This window comes from Erithacus rubecula (assembly GCF_903797595.1).
Source record: "Erithacus rubecula genome assembly, chromosome: 2".
NCBI lineage: Eukaryota > Metazoa > Chordata > Aves > Passeriformes > Muscicapidae > Erithacus > Erithacus rubecula.
In genome coordinates, this window is record NC_136685.1 from 80,340,084 (window position 1) to 80,350,863 (window position 10,780).

Consider the following 10,780-nt stretch of genomic DNA (forward strand, 5'->3'; position numbering starts at 1 on the left):
TGGTATAATTGCTTCTGTTTAGATGGTGCCCTTTAATCAACACAAGATTTTGCACTACAGACAGCATACGTGGAACTCCTAGAAAGCCTTCCAAGCCAGAACCTTCACAGGCTTTAAAAAAACAGGCCTCTCTGTGAGTGGAAAATAATAGAAATCATAAAGCTTCCCTAATTAGTGCATTCAGTTTTGGTGCCATCTAAAGACTGAAGCATGTAAGTCTCCATGTTTAAAATTAATTTTACAAGACAGAGAGGAATCACTGTAGTGCACAAGCATAACCAGGAAAGATGAGAGAGGAGGAAATGGAACAGCAAAATGACCATGGCACTAATGATTATAGCTAATAACAAGATGTTGCAAGAGCTAAATTGCCCAGAGAGAGACAGAGTATATGGTGTGTGCGTGCGTGTGTATTTGAAAGCAGGGGACTTGAATCAAAAGGGTGAACTCCCAAATCTCAGTAGAGTTGAGCAAATTTTTTAATATAAATAACTTCTTAAATGAAGTTTATCTTATAGTCTATTTAGTCATTGCAAAATGTCTGTTCATAGCTTTGAGATTTTTTTTTTTTTTTCTGAAATGAATTCACCATTTGAAATTGTATCTGAAAACCTGTTAATTAATTCAAGTGATCTACAGTTCATTCACCAGCTGTTTTTGGAAAAATTCAGTACCTAAAATTGTGCTGGTTTTGTATAGATTTCTAGATAGATGAATATGCTTCTCTATCCCTAGCTGCTGTGCTCATTAATTGCTAACATTGGTTTTCAAAGGCAGAATCTATTGCAAATTTAAAATTCACTGTCTGAAAAAAAAAAAAAAAAACCCACACATCAACTAAAATTAATGGTAAAATGTAAAGGATAAAGTTTTCCCTTTTTCTAAAATTTCTGTGGGCACATCCACTCCAGAGTCCTGGGAACTCTGGCCTTCAACTTCCCTTGGGAGAACATGGCAGGGACAACAATAACAATGTCCCAAAACAACAGAGGGCTTGCAAATGTCACAGCAAAGGACTAGGTAAACCAACTTGTGGGAAAAGCAGGAGTTTGAGCCTGCATCTCTTGACATGAGACACATTTCAGACAGATGTTTTGCATAAATTGAAGAGGCTCCCAAGCAGGAACAATCCCAGCAAGTTCATTTGGAATCAGAAATGTTGATGGCAAGTTAATTGAAGGAGTCCCTGAAATTCTTGATATTTCAATAGCGTTAATGAGTGGAGGTATCCTGAGTTTAGGTGGTACAATTCTTTGCACAAATGAAGGATGGTCACATCTCCTCCTGCTAAAGCAGTACATCTCTAAATCCCACAATATTTGGGATAATGACAACAATACAGATACTACAGCACATGACTGCAGCTGCTGAAGTTTAATTTTATTAAGTGACATCTAAGGAGGACAAAGTAACTTCCTGAATGTATTTGAAGATCAGAGTTGAAAAAGGGTGCTGTAAATGGTGCCTAAATATAACAACATGTCTGTATGCTGCTAAGCAAGTCAGGGGATCCAACTGCAACATGGTAAGGACTCACACATGGCATACATCTTAAGCACATTACAGGTGAGTTCCCTGATTCAGCTGCTCAGATGGATATAAAATGTGAAGTATAATTTTAAAAAAATAATTTTTAATAGCACAATCTACCAAGCCAAGGGACATAATTGCCAGAAAAGGGGTATAACCCACAATTTTGAGATACAGCCATTCAGTTTGATAGCTGCTCTGTCCAGAGGCAGCTAGAGGGAAGATGATTCAGTCTTTTCCATGTAAAGCTATGATTTTCTAGCAGTCAGTGTTAGGAAAAAAAAGAAACTTCTGTTTTCCTGAGGGTAAAATAATCTACTCTTTCAAATTCATTTCTATGGCAACATTGATGACTCCCAGAGAATGGGACAGTGTGTTCTCCACTCCACTTTGTGCTCCGTCTTCAGACAACTCTTCCCCTGCTTGGCACCTCTTTCTGGTACTTACTGCTTCTTTGTCAATGGCAAACCTCCATCCATCACTGCTGCTGTAGGTTATGGCATCAGGCTAGACTATGAAATCCTTGGAGGCAGGACTGACAACAGGCAATAATTTAAATTAATTGAGATTTCCCTCCTCGTTTGGAAACAACTCGGGGAAAACATAAACCTTGTCATGTTTGAAAGACGGCTTAATTCTGCACTCCTGAATGAGACATGACTGAGTCTTAATCCCACTGAGTGAAACTTGACCTGTTTGTATTAAGGGTTTATTATTATCTCTGATATTTCTCTCAGCCCAAATCCTATGTGCATCATTTACATGGGATTTTTAAATGGCAAAGCAAAATCCATTTGGAGAGACATTTTCCCATTTTAATAACATTTTCACACATATCAGCTAAGTCAGTCACTGTTGCAAGCTCAGCCTCTCTTTTCTGCAGTGATCAAAATTAAATACCAGCTGATCTCCTGGGAGGCTGCAGACTGAGCCCAGCACAGCAAGATGCTGTGGTAGGTACTGATGCTCTTGGTGAATCCCATCACTACTTATTCATCTGTTCAGCAGTAATTCAACACCATGGTCTTACAGAAATCACAGGATCCTAGTCCAGCAATTTTTCCCGAGGGATTTTCTTTATGCTCTGAGACCAAACTTCAAACCACCTCACAAAAGGGCCAGGTTAGAACCTACCTCCACAGTGGGTCAGGTGAAGAAGTGACCCTGAAGTTAACACAGGAACTTAGAGATAAAGATGGGAGATGTTTCCTATCATGGACCTAAGAAGCAGATATAAAATTCAGGCTTTGCTCTTGTTTGGACTACTCAATTATAAAGCTTCTGTTTTTCAAGAAGGAGCAGAATATAACTTCTTTTATTTCCCCTCCCCACAGAATAGGTCTCTCCCTGTCTCTGCTGAAAGGAGCTGAAAGGAAAACTAGAAAAACCAGAGTGCAACCTTCCTAAGTCATGTTCAGCACTGGCTTAACCAGAGCTGGCCAGGGTTCATCTGAAAGAAACACTGGGGACTCCTAGCACCAGTCATGTGTTTTTACAGGTAAGGTCCTTCTTCCTAAATGCTGTGATCACATATATCATGATCATTTCCTAAGGATAATAGCCCGCAACACCACATAATTCAAGACCTATGGATTTGAATTGACAGAGAATATATACATGTTCTTCTGAGTACACCAGAGGAAAACAACCTCGCTTGCAGAAGCAGGAAATAACTCTCACATAAGGGCTTCTTCCACAGTTACTCTCTCCTCTCATCCCCCAAGAATATCTGTCTTCTTAATAACCTGGGCCTGAGCCCCTTCACTTCAACAACAGAGAGCATTTGCTGTGAGAGTAATCTTTAAGGGAAGGTCACCCAGCATTTTTTACAGGACTAAAAACCATTTCAGAAAAAAAATCCAAACAAAACCCAACTATGCAGTATCACTGTATAACAAAAGACCTTTCATTCTCTCTGAGGTATGAAATGGATCAGAGGTCACACAAGTGTTTTAATTGTAAGTGCATGCTGAATCCTTTGTCATCCATTATGTGCTGCAGTTATAGGTAATCACAGAACACCCAAAAATTATTGAGGGTGCAAACTGGCCCTGCTATAGTTCTTACTTGGGCTTATATTCTGAAAAATTAAATTTTCTTTGCAGGTTGCAAGTGAACAAAGTAATGGGAAATGCTCTTTTATACCTAGTAGCTTTCTAACTTTATGTCAGTTTTGTTGCGTGAGGATTGTGCTTAGTCTCAGTAATCCTGTCTTCACACAAGAGGCAGAAGAACTGAGGAAATGCTACCATGTTTAAGCATTTGCTAGTAACATTCTGTGATTGGGACTATTATAGCATCTGAGCTAGTCTTGCTTTGCACCTTGCATGAGGCATTCATGCTTGAACAAAGAACATACAAAATGCTACTCTTTGGATTTGGCAGCATGTTATAGGCATTTGGCACAAGCATAAATTTCAGTGTAAAGTGCAAGGCAACAAAGAATCCAATCTCATTCACTCCACAAAGAAAAGAGGGAAAAAAAAGAAGAATATTTTGCACTTACCTAATGATAAAATTTGCCAGGGCTGAAGAGCTTTTTTTTTTTTTTAATGTTCCTATCAGCCTTGCTTTTAAAATTGAAAGAATGGTAGCTGAAGGCTCCTAATAGCTTACAGGGTCAATCTCAGCAGAGGGATTTGAATGAGGAGATGAAAGAAGTCTAAAGGGAATGAAATCCCCAGACACAGAACTATGATCCTTTTGGGAATCATTCCCATAGGGCCACTTAGCAACAGGCCACCATCCAAGCACAACACCCCTGAGAGCAGAAGAAAAACTTTCTTCTTTGTATCTTGCCCTCTCTGTTGAAAATAATGTTTTCAGCTTATTCCCTGGGGAGTCAGAGGCTCATCAGGAAGAAATAAAGCTGGCCAGTCTGGGAGTGATTGTGTCTCATGTTCTGCAAAGGCACACATTTCTCTTATCCCCAGGAAGAAAATTGCCTCATTTTATATTCAGATTCAAATGTACTGAAATTATAAGCAGTAGAATAATTACGTTCAACATGACACACTAGATCTGACCTTAATAAGACAGCCTGGTGTCCTTAGCTGTTATGGGACCAGCTTCTTCCATATGCAAACCTGGGGATCTTTTCCATATTCTCCCTCCAGTAAAAATAAGTTATGTGCTTCTTGCATCGTGTCCGTGTGCTCTGTGTGACCCAGGCGCTGGAGCAGTAACTCATTCACTCTGTTGTGTCTGAGTGCTGGCTTGTCCAGTGCCACTAACATAGATACAAAGAAAGTAAACTTTTACTTTGAGAGTAATAGACACAGCTGTGGAGTTATTTTTAACCCTTTTTAGTTTGGTACTGAATTTTAGCAATGCTGAAAGAAGCAGTGACACAATGAATTTGCCTTGAATGTTGATGGCTCCACTGGAGTAATAACACACCTCTTTCACAAAGGTATTTGGTATCAAAACCTGTCACAGACCAAAATCTACCAGCTTCTTCACTTCTGACCCGGAGGTCCCATTGGTATTCCCGTGCTACCACCCCACATCTCTGCCAGTGCTGCTCAGCCATGACCCACAGACCCTACTATTGCAGCACTGAGCACCCCACACTATGCAGACAACCCATTTTTCTGGTGGGATAGGTGTAGCTCAAAACCATTTGAGCAGTTGGAATGGCTTGCCCTTGTTTGGAAACCTCCCTGTACTTAGACAGTGGAAAGCTGGAGGATGGGAGGGAGCAGGAGGAGCAGATCTGTCCAGGACATATCCTTTGGAACCTGCAGATGTGATTTTTAATCCCTCTTTTCCTTGGGGATCAGTTAATCAAAAGTACCTAAGAGATGAAAAATCAACACATCAGCTTTCTCCTCAGCAACAGGAGCAGCTGGAGAGAAATGTGTGGATATAACTTCAATCTAATGACTATGTGCCAATTTTACTCCCTGGAGAGGTGCATACATGAAAATTTGGTTAAGAGCTTGCCCCCACTCCCACCCCCCCCTTTCCCTGATAGACAAGGAATTAAGGGTTTTGCAATTTAATTGCAGAAAACAGGTTATTAAAGTGCTTCCTTCTAGAATTTATGCAAACATTGCTTATTAGCAGTTCAGTTTCCCATATAATTTCAAATTTCTTCAAACCAAAGGCATGAGACATGCCTTGAAACCCTGAACTGCTACTTGCTAGGTGTAAAAGGAGGCACTCTAACATTTCCTTCACAGAGATGCTGGAAGGATAACACTGCAAATGCTTGAAAGGTGTTCAGAGGCTGTGGGTATAGATGTTGTAGAATATGAGGAAATATGAAAAGAACTGACTTGTGTCTTTACTGGGAAATTGCATACATATGTATCAGACTAGGAGACTTGGAGAAAAGACATCTGAATTATTTTCCCAAGTCTGTCCTTAGTCTTCTAGATGATGGTGGAAAAACCACTTTTTTTCTTAGTACCTCCATCTCTCCAGCCATAGTATGGGTGCAATACTACTGACCTTACTGAGGAGCTGAGGAGGCTGGGAAAGCTGAATTCACTCACTTGCAGAATGCTTCATGATTTGCACCACAGATGATGGCTTAGAATTAACAGTGTCATTGCCCTGGTGCAACCCCAATGCAGCTGATTTTGAGTCTCTCATATTTCAGTGTTAAAGCAAGGAAAGCAGAAGTCAGTCTAGCTTTAACCAACCTTGAGCAAACTGCCTGTGCTTTCTGATGTACACACTGTGGAAAAGGATGACATGGCACGCTGTAGCCCTTGTGCCAAGGACAACCACACAACATGAGGCTGCCTCTGCAACAGTGACAAGCCATATCACTTCTTGCATGAAGTCCCATCCTTGTTCAGTGAGCTCTACAAAACAAACCACAAATAAAAACAGAGGCTACAAGAGAACTCAAAACCTCTGTTGTACCTTTGTCTCCAGAGCTTCCCTGGCTCGCCTGGCAGAAGTTTCTCAGTGCCTGTGATCTGCCTTGGAGAGCCTGGCAGAACAGCAGATGCCTCATGGCAGTTTGTTATTCAGCATTACAAGTCAGGGACTCGTGTCCCCTTCCCCTCTGACAGTAATTTTCCAAGCTTTAGTGTATTCTTTGTCTCTAAGGAAGATCCACAATCTGAAGTTGGAGAGGGTCCTCTGCACGGTAGGAACTGGTCAGTGCCCTGCTGCTTCCCAATGACAGGGATTTTGCTCCTTGTCCTATTTCTCATGGCCTCAGCATTTATAGTCTGTAGCCTCCTATACACCCCGCTCTTTGCAGTGCCACCATGAAAATGTCTGTATAAATGTGAATTTCAATAGCCATTATACTCCCAGCAGCAGCAATCGCCCGGTGCCTCAGAGCCTGCTAATCTGTAGTAGTCATGAGGTTACTTATCTCCTGCTCTTTTCAAATACCTCAGCAGCAGATACAAAAGGGAAATGGCAGGAGCTATTCTTCTCTGGAGTCTGAGAGGGTTTTTTTCCCCCTCTTTTCTCTTCTTCTTTTTTTTTTCTTTTTTTTTTTTCTTTTATGGTGTACTGTTGCTACATTACGAAGCATCACATTCAAAATCCAATGGCAAAGTTTGCAAGAGAGATAAGACATGAAAATCTCCCAAATTTCTGCTTGTGTAAAGCTCTCAGCCCACAAGGGCAGCAAGCTGCAGGTTCCAGAGTGTTTAGCTGTCAGCTAATTAAAGCACTGTGATCTGAGAGCTTTGAAAGATTTAGTTCAGATCTTCCTTGGGGTCATTTTTAGCTCCACTACCTATTTGCTGATGAATCCTCAGCTCCAGCCTACAGGTGTTGAGCTACAAAGGATGTTTGGAGAGGGGTGCTTGTAGCCATGGACTTAGGCATTGTTAAAAGGCAAATAGAGATATGGATCCACAGAGACTTCTAGTGAGGATAACGAAAGCTAAAAATGTGCTAAGAAAATAAAGTAAGAAAAAAAATTGCCGTTTGGACTGGATTTAGAATGCTGTTGCTATGCCTCTTATGGTGAAGAATTTGGGTTGCTCATTCATTTAATGTCTACCACTGCTGACATCCAAAGCTGAAGCCATTTCAGCAACTAAAAAGTCTCCCTGAGAGCCAGTCCTCATCCTTTTTTATGTCCCTAGGTGGACTGTCACAGAGTAATAGAACACCTGGAGATCTCACTGTGTGGCCAACTGTGACAAAAACAAGGCTACAAGAAAAATCATTGAGCCACAAGCTCCAAGATTAACCAGCTAGGTTGGGCACACTGTTTAACAGAAACTGAGGAAAATTCTCTAATGTGGGATGAAGTGTCCCAGACAAGATCAGAGGTCTGCCAAGGGCAAATCTAGCTGTGGAGCTGGGTCTGCAGAAACAAAGGAAGGTAACTGGGCTTGCACTTCCAAGCATGCCTGAGCAGTGGTGGGTTCTGCAAATGAAGAATAATAGAGCCAGCTAAGGTAGGACACAGAGTAGAGTAGATGTGAAGGAATGAGGAGGATGCTGAAAGTGCCTAGCAAAGAGGCCCAGGAAATGGGGATGATCTGGTTGTCATAAAGAGATGGTAATAATATTATTTAATTATTTTATGCTTATTGAAATTAAGAACCTTAACAGTTATTTCAGTTCAACTTTAGTAATTTGGTAAACAAGAGACCCTTAGTCAATGCACAATAATGAAATATTTGTATTTGTTGTCCATCTGTCAGCCTTTGGAACAAAGGGATAGAACAGGATTTTCTTCTATCCTGCTGCCCAGGGTCCCAGAAAATTCAGTGAAGGACAATGTGGAGCTCTTTGGAAAGTATCTTTATTTCCTACTGGATTTCAGCAGGCATAGTCATATATAAAAATAAATAAGAAGGCAAAATGAAAGTGAAGATCAAAGCCTGGAAATCTAAGAAACTGTGCTCCTTTAGCTATTGATCACCTGAACCCTGTACTTTCATTCCTAATCAAATTGGAGAAAGAAATAACTTAAAGATTTCAGAGTAAATAAGCCAAATATGGTGTACCTGAAAAAATATCTAACTCAAAAGCCATGGGCCAAGAGCAGAGAAGTGAAGTTGAATTAAAATCTGGCTTTTTTTCTCTCCTTTTCCACTCCCTCACTGAACTGAAAAGCTTCTGGCATCATCTGCTTGTAGAAAGGCAAAGGCTTCAGACACCTATCCTTTTCTGTGCCAGCATCATTGTAATTACATGAGCAGCCACCAGTATACTAAAGGAGTGTTTTTCTTCAGTGAGCCTGCCTGTTTGTCCAGCCTGGAAGGAATATACTCTTTGGTGTCTTTCCTTGTGCATCCTCACACACAGCAACTTGGCTGCTAGCAGCTTTTCCTGCCTCACAGGGATAGAAATCTAGGAGCAAGAAAGTAAATGAGAGAGTGCCCAAGGTGCCCCCCAACACGATTAGGTTTGCCTTCTGAATTATGGCTGCCACAAGCTAATGAACATTTCTCTCCTAGCTTTCTCTCACAAGGACAGAAAACTCTCTTGGTTTAACAGGATTTTCCACATGCCTCTTGTTGTGGGTACAGGCTGTGCAAGCCAGAAATGAGAAATATTTTCACTGTTCAAAGCAGTTGCATAAAAGAAATCAGAAAAAAAAATTAAGCTGTTACAGAAATAGGAAATGCAATGAATGAGCTCAGATTTGCATTCTAACATTACCTCAGTCCCCAAAGGCAGAGAAATTTGAGGGGATCTTTTGCAGCATGATTCCTTGACATCTTCTGGACATTCAGGTGCATGAATTCAATTTTGTTGTATATGTGTGAATGTATATGTAGCGTGAATATGTATTTGCATGCTGATTATTTATGTGGACTCTTTGAGCTGGGGGTATTTAGCTTGGATAGAAGGAGGCTCAGGGGTGACCTTACTGCTTTTACAACTACCTGACAGGAGGTTGTAGAAAGGAGGGGGTCAGCCTCTTCTCCCAGGTAACTAGTGACAGGATGAGAGAAAATGGCCAGAAGTTGCACTAGGGAAGGTTTGGATTGGATTTGAAAAAATTTCTTCACTGAACAGGTTACCAAGCTTTGGAAAAGGCTCTCCAGGGATGTGTTGGAGTCACCATCCCTGGAAGTATTCAAAAGTCATGTAGATGTGGCACTTAGTGACATGGCTTAGTGCATTTGGCAGTGCTAGGTTAATGGCTAGACTCAATGGTCTTAAAGCTCTTTTACCATCTAAATGATTCTAAACCTATTTTCTGATGTTTACTTAAGCAAATAATAATCCAGTTGTACTTACAGCACTTTGCAGCCAGAACACTTGGGGCACTGCAGAACAACAATAGAAACGCTTCAGAACACAATACAAATACAGTATTAAAAACATCTTATAATTCAAATAAAGCTTGCTGAGTTCCTGAGAGGCAAAGCCATGGAGATGTCAGATGGGAATAAATATGTGGTTACAATGGTTTTGTTTCAAAGCACAGTGTGAGAAAATGTGGTTTAGATGGATTTAGCAGAGGAGCGATGGTGGGGTGAGTTCTTCGTGCCAGAGCCCTCTCTGACAAAGACCGACTGTAAAAGCTGAGCCGTGTCTGGTGCTGACACATGGTCAAATTAAGCTGGAAGGAAGCAAGCCTGGGTTATTGCAAGGATCAGCTCTGTAAAGGGCTTTCAATGAGCAGTATCAGCATGTGACAGTTGCTCTGCTTCAGAGGAAGCAGCCATAGTGCTGAACACAGGGCATGTGAAATTTAATCTTTGCCATTTTCACCTACTAGTAGGGATTGAGGGAGTGACCTGCTGACCGATGTGGGAGGCATGTGAAGAAACAAGGAATGACACTGTGAGCCCAGAGGTGAGGGCTGCTAAATAAATAGCAAAACCTGCTGTTCATACCCATGGCCCATCCCAGGTAGAAAATAAAATCCCCTACCCTCCTCTTTTATTACCATGGGTCCTTACCTTCTCAGAGGTTTACCCAGAGAAATACAGCTCACTGGGAGCACCAGCTTCCCTGCTCAGCCATCAAGGAGACCCAGCAAATGCCACTGGAGCAGCTGTTACTCCTCTCATGAAATATCTCTCAGCACAGCACAGTGATACAAAGGTAGCAGAAGTCTTTCAAACAAGAACTTCATGATTTGTTGAGAGCCTTCTCCAAGGCTAGTGCTACGCAACAGGAGCTGCATCTGGCGATAAGCGCCTGCCTCCAAGGCTACTGAAAGCTAAATAAGCCTGTGTTTGTTTGTTGTGCAGCAAGCAGAGCTCTAAGCTGGATGCTGCCCAGTGCTTTCCCCATGTAAATCGGGGAGTTCCTGCTCAGATGCCAAATGTTAGAGCTGCCTTTGAGTGCCTGACATTGA

General features: G+C 41.5%; 1 long non-coding RNA gene across 1 annotated transcript in view; it reads right to left on the reverse strand.

The window, feature by feature from the left end:
• The window catches only part of LOC306798374, a 34,493-nt gene extending 23,979 nt beyond the window's left edge, over positions 1-10,514 (reverse strand). The window contains exons 1-2 of the long non-coding RNA XR_013773327.1: positions 10,380-10,514; positions 9,712-9,740 (exon numbers count right to left, since the gene is read on the reverse strand). This is a non-coding gene — a long non-coding RNA (uncharacterized lncRNA). The remainder of the gene's footprint in view (positions 1-9,711; positions 9,741-10,379) is intronic.
• Between the last annotated feature and the right edge of the window lie 266 nt (positions 10,515-10,780).